The following is a 12988-nucleotide window of genomic DNA, read 5'->3' as shown; positions in this document are numbered from 1 at the left end:
ACCTGTGGTTGGCTTTTATGTTCTGGCCAGCATGGATAGGGCTTGCTTAGTTCATCTGGCACACTCAGATTATATGACTTGTAATCTGGGGGTCTGTTGCACTGAAAAACAGCTCACATTTCATTACATTTTGTTACTGACAGGGTTGAATTGGTTTGAACTAGTTCTGTGGTTACAGAATGCCTTTCAGTCTGAAAGGGGATGGTGTTAATGATGACCCCGGGACAGCAGGATAAAATGATACTGCCCTGGGCAAGCTAGAAGGGATGGCCACTATGCTCAGCACTAACCAGTTCCTGCAAGGGCCTCAAAGGGTCTCTGCCTTGACCCACTGGCTTCAATACATGAACATCTCTAAGGATCCCTCATTAAGGTCTTTTTCTTACCTATCAGCCTTGTGTTTTTTATGTGTTTGCTTTGAATTAGGTTGCAATGTTATAGATTTTTAAAAAGAACACACAAAGCCTTCATATTTTTATAAGTATTCCAAGGAAACAACTGCTTTAAGTTCAGTCTTTCTTCCAGTGGTCTTGCTGGGAGAGCTACCCAAGGGTGGCGGCAGAAAAGATGAAGTACAAAATCTAAACAGGCAGGTGCTTCCAGGTTCTCATGGACTTTCTGACTCCTGTATAGGCTAGAATCTGTAAACTTGTAAGTCTACGAATGTGTTTCTTTGGATTTACAGCGGAGTATTTTGTGTGTCTTAAAATCCACGTTCAATAACGTTCCCCACAGCTAAACAGCTAGATACGGAGATCCAGGGGTGAGTGGCCCCTTCGGCTGCCTGCATCACTCATTCCTGCTTCCTGGCGCTGATTTGGCTGATGGAGGGGTGGAGTTACAGTGACACCTGGGGACAGGTGACTGGCTCTGGCCCTCTCCTTCTTGAAACCATAGTTAATTATCACACCCTTGCCTGACCTGTCTTGTCCTCAGTTGTTCCCCCACCGAAATCCCACTGCTGTTGGTTATTGCTTGTGAAGGTGCTTCCTCTTTAGAAGCCACCACTTCCTGCCTCTCTTGACCAGGCAAACCCCACGCATGCTTTCAGGTCATTGCTCCCCATCTTTCATTCTGCATGGTGTGTCCACCCAGGCTCCTGTTGGAAGTGCTGGTGCTTCACGGAGCAGAGAACCTGCTAGCAAATGAAGAATGGGCACCTCACTTTCCCTGGAAAGAATTCTCTCGCAACACTAACTTTCTCGTAATACAGACTCTGTTGTGTGCATGCTGGGGACTGTCAGTTTGCAGTTAGAGCTCAATAAATCCTGTGGCCTTGAGTTGGCCCCTGGGGTATTGCCGTCCACCTCATAAAACTATTACTTAATTAAGTATGGCTGAGTACAATTGGCAGCCTCTGCTTCTGGCCAGAGCACCAGACCTGAGTGTAGATGTGCTCTGGTCTCCTCTGTGCCTCGAGGCTGGTGGGCCCCTTGTGCTGCAGAGGAGACTTCTCTGCAGAGCTGAAGGGCAGTCCTCTGGGATCATGGAAAACAAACACAATTGTTACAGGGCTCCCTCCTGTGCCATCAGAACTCAGCGCTCAGAGGTCGCTGAAGTGCTTGCTTTTGGCAAATTGTGTTTCATAGATGTGACATAATTAAAAATAAATAACAAAAAACCATCTTTGATTGGGGAAATGCCAGGTCAATGGTCATTTAGAAACACTATTTAATACGTGCTTCACTTCAGCAGAGCTTTGAGTAAAGGGGGTTCAGACATTTAGACCCGATTTATCTGCATTAAAAAAGACAGCTTCCAACTTTCCTAGTGATAGTAACAGACAATGATAATAAATGTCAATGGTTTCTGATGCCTGCTTTTGCACATCCGTCATAGAAGGATGTTACATTATTAAAATCTGTAACAATGTAGCTCATGAGATAAGTGTGAGGCCATATGACGGTCACCGGGGGGCTTGGGGCCAAGGAGGGGACTGGCGAACAGCTGCTGCCCGGCAAAGCAAGTTCCGAGCACCGCTAGGGTCATCTTGGATCACACGACGGGATAACGTCTTTCAGTTAACATAACTGAGCCTTAGTTCCGTTTAAGACTTTATATAGCTTAATGTAAAAAGGGAGAGACTTCTGCCTGGATTATCCATAAGGTCCTTTCCAACTATGACGACCTTTTAGGACACTGTAAATACTTTTTTCTTCCTGGAAGATATAGCATGTGCGGTAGGAAGAACATAAGCCAGATATACTCAGGTTTCAATACAGGGTCTGGGACCTGCTGGTCATGTGACTTTAAAATTACATTCCTTCTAAACCTCATTTCTTCCTCTGGAAAATTGTGTGCTATTCCTTATCTTAGGAGGCGATGGTGAGGCATAAATGAACTATCACATAAGGAGCCTTTCCTTAATTCACCCAATACATATGGCACAAAATGTATTCCCTGATGATTTTTTCTTTTTTTAGACGGTCTTGCTCTGTTGCCCAGGCTAGAATGCAGTGGCATGATCCTGGCTCACTGCAACCTCTGCCTTCCGGTTGAAGCGATTCTCCTGCCTCAGCCTCCTGAGTACCTGAGATTACAGGCATACACAACCAGGCCCAGCTAATTTTTGTATTTTTAGTAGAGACGGGGTTTCACCATGTTGGCCAGGCTGGACTCGAACTCCTGACCTCAGGTGATCTGCCCACCTTGGCCTCCCAAAGTGCTGGGATTACAGGCGAGAGCCACTGCTCCAGGCCCCAGTGATTATTGTTAAAGTAGGCGTTGCCAGCTGTGGCCCCTGCCCCTGCCGTTAGGTGGCGGGATTCCTCAGCCCTGCGGCGGGAGGCGGGCCGGCCTCAGCTTCCTTCCGGGCCTTGGAGCGTGTGCAAGTGCGTGAGTGTGTGTTGACCGACCCCACGGCGTGTGCCTCCGGCCGCGGGTTCCACCTCCTCCCCTGCCGCCGCTGCTCACGGTGTCAGTCAGTGTGAAGCAGCAGCTCCAGCCCCGGGATGAACATGGCAACGTCTCTGCATGAGGGACCCACGAACCAGCTGGATCTGCTCATCTCGGGGGTGGAAGCATCTGCTCACAGCAGTAATGTACACTGTACAGATAAGACAGTCGAAGCTGCTGAAGCCCTGCTTCATGTGGAATCTCCTACCTGCTTGAGGGATTCGAGAAGTCCTGTGGGAGTATTTGTCCCTCCTGGGTATCAACTCCAGAATTTATCCATGCTGCTATGAGGCCAGATGTCATTACAGAAACTACAGTGGAGGCGTCAACTGAAGAGTCTGAACCAATGGATACCTCTCCTATTCCTACATCACCAGATAGCTGTGAACCAAGGAAAAAGAAAACAGTTGGCCATAAACCAAAGACCCAGCAATCACCAATTTCCAGTGGATCTCCTGAGTTAGGTATAAAGAAACTGAGAGAAGGAAAAGGAAACACAACCTATTTGTGGGAGTTTCTTTTAGATCTACTTCAAGATAAAAATACTTGTCCCCCGTATATTAAATGGCCTCAGAGAGAAAAAGGCATATTCAAGCTGGTGGATTCAAAAGCTGTCTCTAAGCTTTGGGGAAAGCATAAGAACAAACCAGACGTGAACGCTGAAACCATGGGACGAGCTTTGAGATACTATTACCAAAGGGGAATTCTTGCAAAGATTGAAGGACAGAGGCTTGTATATCAGTTCAAGGATATGCCGAAAAACATAGTGGTCATAGACGATAAAAAAGTGAAACCTGTAATGAAGACTTAGCAGGAGCTATGGATGAAAAATTATTAGAACAATGTCACTGTCTGCAGAAAGTTTCCTGAAAGCAGCATCCTCTGTTCATGGTGGAAGAAATTCATCCCCTATAAACTGCTCCAGAGCAGAGAAGGGTGTGGCTAGATTTGTGAGTATCACTTCCCCTGGTCATGATGCTTCATCCAGGTCTCCTATCACTGCATCTGTATCAGCAACAGCAGCTCCAAGGACAGTTCATGTGGCAATGCAAGTACCTGTTGTAATGACGTCATTGGGCCAGAAAATTTCAGCTGTGGCAGTTCAGTCAAATAATGCAGGTGCACCATTAATAATCAGCACTAGTCCAACAACAGCCACCTCTCCAAAGGCAGTCATTCAGGCAATCCCTACTGTGATGCCAGCTTCTACCGAAAACGGAAACAAAATCACCATGCAGTGTCCCCAAATTATTTCCATCCCAGCTACACAGCTCGCTCAGTGTCAACTGCAAAGTCAAATCTGACTGGATCAGGAAGCATTCACATTGTTGGAGCCCCATTGGCTGTGAGAGCAGTTACCCCTGTTTCAATAGCCCATGGTACAGCCGTAATGAGACTATCAGTGCCTCCTCAGCAGGCATCTGGGCAGACTCCTCCTCGAGTTATCGGTGTAGTCATACAGGGGCCGGAGGTTAAATCAAAAGCAGTGGCAAAAAAGCAAGAACGTGATGTGGAAACTTTGCAGTTCGTAGAAGAAAAACTGGCTGATGGAAATAAGACAGTGACCCATGTAGTGGTTGTCAGTGTGCCTTCAGCTACTGCCCTTCCTGTAACTATGAAAACAGAAGGACTAGTGACATGTGAGAAATAAAATAGCAGCCCCACCATGGACTTCAGGCTGTTAGTGGCAGTACTGACATAAACATTGGCAAGGGAAGTCATCAAGAAAAGTCAAAGAAGACTTTAAAACATGTTTAATGCATGTAAGAAAACAAGCGAACTTACTGGAAATAAATTACCTATCCCATGTTTCAGTGGGAAATAAACTATGTATTGAGATGCTGACAGAAAACTGCCTCTTCCAGTAGGAAAAACAACTGAACCCGTCACTAAGAAAAAGGATTGAAAGGGACCAAGCAGCTCACTAAGATATCAAGTTACACTAAGACTTTGAACACTAACATTCTGTAAGAGGTTATATAGTTTTCAGTGTCAGTGGGGAGGGGTTGGGATGGGTGACCTCATTGTTACATATAGCAATTTTTGATGCATTTTATGTGTGTACCAGCAATCATTACTGTGTTTGCACGGTACTCAACTGGTGCTATGTGAACACTGTCCTAATATACGTATTTTAGAATGTGAATTGAAGAATGGATCCAAAAACTTCAGAAAGAGGATAGCAAAAAAAGGTCTAGTGCGATTAAAATATATATATAGATCATATAGCTTAAGCTGATTTAAAACAAAGGACTTAGACTAGTTTTCGGTTTTCTTTCTCGAAATAAACTAATGGCTTGTTTGTGTAAAGCTTTTTTATTAAATGAAAAAATTTTAAAATCTTGTACCTAGCACAGTACTGTTATAGAGTTTACATGTAAGATTTTATATGGTAGTTTAAGTCTGTGTTTCTTAATTGTGGACAAATTAACAGTTGGCCCTGGCCTTTTGCTATAACATGTCTGTGTCACTCGCTTAGCCCTGGCATTTGTGCAGACATATCAGTTTCAGTTCTACTGTCACTTGGAAGTTCAGGATCAGCATGACTTTTTATTAGGTAGCTCTAATACCTGGAGTGAGCTAGCTTGCTTGCTTTCTTTCTTTCTTTCTTTCTCGCTTCCTTCCTTCCTTCTTTCTTTTCTTTTCCTTTTCTATTCTTCTTTTCTTTCCTCCCTCCCTCCCTCCCTCCCTTCCTTCTTCCTTTCTTTCTTTTCTTTTTTTTTGGTTTTAGTTGAAGTTTATGAGGGAAAGTACCAGTGTTCAGATTTGAACTATAATAGTTTGTATATTCAACATTTGAAGTCTGTTCTATTTTGTTGGACTGTTGTTTCAAAGTGTATTCAAGTAGGTTTTCTGAAATTTAGAAATGAAATTTAAAAAATAATAAAAATAAAGTACATATACAATTTGCAATTGCAAAGATATGGAACCAACATAACTGCCCATCAGCCAACGAGTGGATAAAGAAAATGTGGTATATATACACCATGGAATACTACTCAGCCATACAAAGGAATGAAACAATGTCTTTTGCACTAACTTGGATGGAACTGGAGGCCATTATCCTAAGTGATGTAACTCAGGAATGGAAAACAAAAAATCGTATGTTCTCACTTATAAGTGGAAGCTAAACTATGAGGATGCAAAGGCATAAGAATGATATAATGGGCTCTAGGATCTTGGGAAGAAGGGTGGGAGGGGGGTAAGGGACACTGCTCAGGTGACAGGTGCACCGAAATCTCAGGAATCGCCACTAAATAATTTATCCATGTAACAAAAAAACCACCTGTTCCCCAAAAACTGTTGACATAAAAATAAATATTAAAAAAATAAAGTGGATATACAGGTGACCCTTGAACAGTGTGGGGGTAGAGGCTCTGATCCCTGCACAGCTGAAAATCTGAGTATAACTTTTGATTCCCCTATGAATAGCTTGCTGTCATCCAGATGCCTTACTGATAACATAAAGTCTTTAATTAACACATATTTTGTATGTGCATGATGTACTGTTTTCTTAAAGTAAGCTGGAGAAAAGAAAATGGTATTAAGAAAATCACAAGGAAGGAAAAACACATTTACTGTTCATGAAGTGGATCATCACAAAGGTGTTCATCCTCTTCATCTTCACATCGAGTAGGCCGAGGAGGAGGAGGAAGAGGAGGGGTTGGTTTTGCTGTCTCGGGGGTGGCAGAGAGGGAAGAAAATCCATGTCTAAGTGGACCCATGCAGTTCAAGCCCATCTCCTGGGATGAAGGCAGAAGCGTCTCCTCTGCCTGGCTCTTCTCTTACACACAAGGCACTGAGGCAGGAGTGCATTGTGGCGGAGGAGGCAGCTTTCTCAAGGGGCTCTGCCAGTGTTATGGCTTGACATGTGACTGCAACTGTGGTGCTCCGTCCAACTTGCCACAGAGTCGGGTGGGAGCCCTCCTGGGCTGGAGCTGGGGCTATGGTAAGTAACGCAGCACAGGCTGCACAGCTGTGTGTTAGGAAACTCAAAGGATTCTTGAAGAAGTCTGGCCTCATTACTGTGTTATCTCCAATCACAGGTAGCTAGAGGTGGTGGCCATGAACTGCACCCGGTCAGCGGGTGCCCTACCGTGTACCAGGCACTGTTCCAGGCTCTGGGGATACAGCACAGGACAGAATAAACAAAACTCATCTGCTTGGTCCTCATGTCTGGTGGAAGAAAACAGGCAGTACATCAGGTCTGAAGTGGGGAATTCCATCAGTGAATATGTATTGTCTGGGACTGAATTCTCGACCACTGGGTCCTACCACCCCTGAGCAAGAGCTCTGTGTCCCATTCCTCCTCATTCTCCTCGGCTCCTCTTTGTGTCAGGCCCAGGAGATTTGAGTTTGGGGGTGCCCCATTGAACAGGTGCCTGCTGAAAGGTAGCAGGCTGGCCCCAGCACATTAGGCTTGAGTTCCACACAGAAAGTCACTTTCACATGGTAAGACCTTGATGTGGATTGTACAAAAGGCCCAGGGGGCAGGACTTCCTCAGCAAAGCAACCATTTAACTGGAGAAAATTAATTAAAAGGTAAAACATAAACCAACAACCATTTAAAGCCTCTAGTAGTTGTTCTAAGGGCAAACAGCAAAGGGAAAAGCGTCATTCAAGAAAACCTATGAAATCTCAATCAAAATAGCAAGAGTCTATGGCATTTGAGCCAGGGTTTGTATCCCTACAGCCTTTTCATCAGCTCTGTGTGGTGGGGACTCCCTCTACCCTCAGCTCCCAGTCCAAACTCCAGCTTCACACCAGTGGTGGAGGGCCATGTGCATCTCCTGTCTTCCCCAGGCTTATGTTGTGGAAATGCTACCTGGTGGGCTCAGCATGGAGGACTGGGGCTTCCCTCGTCACATAGCCTCCATTTGTAGGGTGAGAATTTTGCCCAGGACAGAGAATACAGGGGCTCGATTGCCCTACTCCAGCTCATTGCTAGGAAGGAGCTTCCAGGCCCAGCAATAGAAGACGCATCATTAAGGGGCCTTGAGCCTTTCTGGCTCCAGGGACTTGAGCACAGCCTCTGACCACACACTGGCTAAACAACAGTTACTCTGACCCAAGGCTGACTCCTAGGAAGCCAGGTCTAAAAATAAAATCATACTAATTCCTGGTCATTTGGAAGACTGTGCACACGCCCAAGGCTACGCCTTTTTGGGAAAGAGAAACTCTGAGCTACCAGACCCTGGCTAAATGCAGGGCAAAATCATGAACTCTCTGAGCAGTGAAAGCAGTCTGCAGCCACACACAGACGCAGTGCTAAAGGTGAAAATCTAATTGGCTAAGCAGCTTAAGCACAGTCTTTGACCAATAAGTGGTTTATGCAGACCCAGGGTGAACCCTAGGATGCTGGGGTAAAAGACATACTCAAGGGGAAAATAGCTGAGCCAGGACATCACACTGCAAGGGAAATAAGACTTCACAGATTCAGCCCAGCCACGTCACTAATCAAGTAAACAACCAATATGACAAAAAAAAAAAAAAAAAATCAAGCCACCAAATGGGATGTTAGTATCCAGAGTTACTACAAGGTACTATTTAATGTCCAGTTTTCAACAAAAAATTAGGCTTACAAAGAAACAAAGAATAGCTGATACCCAGGAAAAACAACAGGCAATAGAAACTGCCTTTAAGGGGGCTCAGATGTTGGACCAAGCAGGTGCATACTCAAAGTAGGATTGCAAATGTTTTCAGAGGACTAAGGAAACCACGTGTAAATAATTTTAAAAGGGTTTGATAGCAATGACTCATACATAGAGACCGTCACTAAAGAGAGGAATTACAAAAAAGAGCCAAACAGGAATTTTGGAATTGAAAAGCACAATGACAAAAATTTAAAAATCGCTAGAAATGCTCAACAGGAGATTTGAGTTGTTCAAATAAAAAGGATCAGCAAACTTTGAAGGTAGATATACAGGATAGGTAGAGATTATGCAGCTTGAAGAACGGAAAGAAAAAAATACAGAAAAACGAGCAGAGCCCTGGAGAAATGTTGACCACAAGCTCACCCTACGTAAGCACACACAATGGGAGCACCAAAAAGGCCATGGAAGATCTCTCTCTCCAAAACCGTTAAAATGTGAGTATTTCAGCTACGCCAGGGGTATTACCTATTATTATTATTCTTTAAGAAACAGTGTCTTGTTCTGTCAACTGGGCTGGAGTGCAGTAGTGCAGATTAAAGTTAACCGCAGTCTCCACCTTCTGGGCTCGAGTGATCCTCCTATCTCTGCCTCCTGAGTAGCTGGGACCACAGACACGCACCACTGCATCCAGTGCTGAGTAATGATCTCATTTCTGACATCTCCAGCTATTGTCAAAGGAGGCATCATTCTGGGGGAGGAGTCCTGTGAAGACCTGGATGATCTGGGGAATAAAATGAGGAAAGAATTGGGAGAATTGATGGACATTTTATAACAAACCTTTTCCATTCCCATCAGCTTAATTTTGTGAAGGAGTTTTCCAGAAGTTATATCTACAAAGCACAAAAAGTAGGAAAAGAATTAATTCCGAGCTATGTTGCATTCTGGCAGTGGTATATTTATCCTGTTACATTTTAAAATGAGAAAATTCAAACTGGACGCAGTAGCTCACACCTGTAATCCCAGCACTTTGAGAGGATCACTTAAGCCCAGGAGTTTGAGATCAGCCTGAGCAACACAGCAAGACTCCATCTCTACAAAAAATAGAGTGAGTGTAGTGACATACACCTGCAGTCCCAGCCATGTGGGAGACTGAGGCAGGAGGATCCCTTGAGTCCAGGAGTTCTACAATGAACCACAATCACGCTACTGCATTCTAGCTTGGGTGACAGTGTGAGAGCCCAACTCAAAAAAAAAAAAAAAAAAAAAAATTCATCATATGAGTGATACATTTCCAATTAAAATTTCCTCCTTGCATTAACACAATTTGTAAATCAGCATTTATAACGTTTATGTTGTTTTCATTAGTTGCATACAATAACAACATCGTAATCATGATTCAAACCAGAAAATACTTTAAACTCCTGAAGTCTTTTGGTCACGGGGAATAGAGAACTTTTTTTTTTTTTGAGACAGGTTCTCACTCTGTCGCTCAGGCTGGGGTGCAGTGGTGCAAGCACGGCTCAATATAGCCTCAACCTCCTGGGCTCAAGCAGTCCTCCTGCCTCAGCCTCCCAAGTAGCTGAGACTACAGGCACACACACCATGCCTGGTTAATTTTAAAAAATTATTTTTTAGAAATGGGGTCTCATTATGTTCCCCAGGCTGACCTTGAACTCCTGGCCTCAAGCAATCCTCCTGCTTAGGCCTCCTAAAGTGCTGGGATTAGAGGCGTGAACCACCGCACCCAGCCTCCAAACTTTTTTGACTGAGAACTATGATAAGCGATACATTTTACATTGCAACAATCTGACACATATATGTGTGTGTGGATTGGAAACAGAAATTTCTTGAAATAATACTTATTCTTACTATATGTGATTTACTCCAATTTTAAAAATTCTATTTCCTTAAATTTTTTAAAATTTGATTTTTATTAATTTATGTATTTCTTTTCTTTTTTTTAATTTTTAAGTTTTTAATTTTGCAAGAGACAGGATCTGTGCTGCCTGGGCAGGAGTGGCTATTCACAGGTGTGATCCCACCACTGATCGGCACAGGAGTTTCAGCTGCTCTGTTTCCAAAGCAGGCTGGTTCATTCCTTCTTAGGCAGCCTGGTGGTCCACTGCTCTTCATGCCGAACTTAGTGCAGATACCTGATGGGTGTCACCCGTTGGGCACCGCGCACTACAGGGCAGAACTCCTGGGTTCAAGCAATCCTTGAGCCTCCCAAGCAGCTGGGACTACAGGCACCTGCCACCCTGGCTGGCTATTTCTTTTAAAATTTTCTTTATATTGGTGGTCACAGCCCATTGCAATGATCTCAGGACCCTCTAATGGGCAGCCTGCTGGATGAGAAATGCTGTGCTAGAGGGTGCTTCTGCCTACTCTTTTTTTTTTTTTTGAGTGGAATTTCACTCTTTTTGCCCAGGCTGGAGTGCAGTGGCATGATCTCGGCTCACTGTAACCTCTGTCTCCTGGATTCAAGTGATTCTCCTGCCTCAGCCTCCTGAGTAGCTGGGATTACAGGTGCACACCACTAAGCCAGACTAATTTTGTATTTTTAGTAGAGACAAGGTTTCACCATGTTGGCCAGGCTGGTCTCGAACTCCTGACCTCAAGTGATACTTCCACCTCGGCCTCCCAAAGTGCTGGGATTACAGGCGTGAGCCACTGCGACTGGCCTCTTCTGCCCACTCTTAACCAAAAGATCGAGAAATGCCTTGTCCTGCAGAACCAGCGGGTTCTCGGCATCTCTTGCCTGCTCTTCAGTGCTCTTGTAGCCTGCCTGATTGCTGCGATTCCTTCAACATTTATTCATCCCACCGGTGAAGGTAACAGTGATTTGCTGAGCATTAACTGTATATCAGACACTGTTCTGGACTCTCAGAATACGTCATGGAACAAAATAAGCAAACAGATGCCTGTCTTCGTTATTCTCAAATCCTGGTTGAGGGAAACAGACAGTAAGCAAGGTAAATAAGTGGAGTCAATAGCTTGTTACATGGTGACAGGGGCTACGAAGTAAAATAAAGCCAGGGCAGAGGTTGCAGTGAGCCGAGATCGTGCCTCTGCACTCCAGCCTGGGCGACAAGAGCAAGATTCCATCTCAAAATAAATAAATAAATGAAATAAAGCCAGGAAAAGGCAATGGGGGGGGGGTGTGGGGTGCATGCTTGCATAAAGACTGGGAAGAGATGAGAAATGAGCCTCAGAAATAAACTTTATAGGCAGAGGGAGCAGCAGGTGCAAAGGCCCTGTTGGGGGACCATGCCTGGAAAGTTCAAGGAGTTACAAGGACAGAATGGCTGGGGTGGCTTGAGCAAGAAGAATAGACAGAGAGTTCAGAGAAATAACAGGATCCAGTTACACAGGGCCTCACCACCCGTGTAAGACTCTGCTTGGCTCACAACCCTTGGAGAGTTCTGAGCAGTGGGCTGGTGTGATCAGACACATATTTTAACAACGTTGCTTTGGCTGCTGTGTGGAGATTAGGATGAAGGGTGCAAGGAAGGACCCAGGGACACCAATTAGAAAGCCCATATAGCACACAGGGGAGAGAAGAGCTGGGTGGTCAGCCCGGGGCACAGCGGTGGAACTGGCAAGTGCTGGCTGCCTTCGGTGCTATCTGGAAGGTAGAGTTACAGGACCTGCTCATGGGTCGGATATGGGGTTCGAGAGACGGGACTCATGGAGGGGTCCCTCATCTAACACAAGGGTGCTGGCCTTGAGTCCCATTCCATTCAATGTAATTTTAGCTGATGGGGACTGACGGAGATATTTACACTAAAAAAGAAGGTGCTGGAAGCTCAAGATCCCATCTCCATTAAAACAACAACAACAGAAAACCAGATCTGTTTGTCTGATTCTGGCAGGAGAGGGAATTGAAGCAAATGCATGGATGCAGCCCCTGTCCCAATGCCCTTCTCTGTCCCCAAATCTCATGCTCCTGACCACTCTGACGCAGTCCACATGTGGCCCTGGCTCACTGCTAGCAGAGCTGCTATGTCCTAGATAACGGTGGTTTCCAGTTTTCTTCTTTAATCTGAGCAAAAGGAAAGTGATGGGGGAGACACCAGGTATTCCCTGTTTGTGCCCTGCCTGTGTCTGGACAGAAGGAAACTCTCCCCTGGCTGTCTGTGCCGCTTTCTGCTCTGTCTGCTCATTTCTGCATCTTGAGGGTGGCTAAGGATGGACAAAGAGCTCCACTCCATCACTACGAGGTGAGGGCCACCTTCCAGGGTGTGCCGATGTCCCCCTGCGGCCGTCCCAGTCATTTCTAACCATCTAGTTTCACTGATACTGTTTTTAACAAATGCTACATATTTGTGCTCTGGAGGGACTATCTTTATGTAGCTAGCAGAACTAAATGAATCCTTTCAGGGATCCCAACATGAATTATTGGCTTTAATGGCTTCTCCATTCTGCTTAAGCAGAATTCCATCTTGCAGTTTGTAACACTTGCTTCACTGGTGCCTTCTTGCTCCCCCGCTAGCTTCATT

The 12988-nt window shown here is 45.0% G+C and overlaps 1 long non-coding RNA gene and 1 pseudogene across 1 annotated transcript in view; both read left to right on the top strand.

Annotated features, from left to right (window-relative positions):
• LOC104006680 (uncharacterized) overlaps window positions 1-12988 on the top strand; it is a 96501-nt gene that overhangs the window by 35944 nt on the left and 47569 nt on the right. The window lies entirely within an intron of this gene.
• On the top strand, window positions 1325-5508 carry LOC100610207 (ETS-related transcription factor Elf-2-like; annotated as a pseudogene).

The sequence above is a fragment of the Pan troglodytes genome, chromosome 5 (assembly GCF_028858775.2).
Source record: "Pan troglodytes isolate AG18354 chromosome 5, NHGRI_mPanTro3-v2.0_pri, whole genome shotgun sequence".
NCBI lineage: Eukaryota > Metazoa > Chordata > Mammalia > Primates > Hominidae > Pan > Pan troglodytes.
The sequence above is the reverse complement of the archived record's forward strand: the minus strand, read 5'-3'. Positions and strand labels throughout refer to the sequence as shown.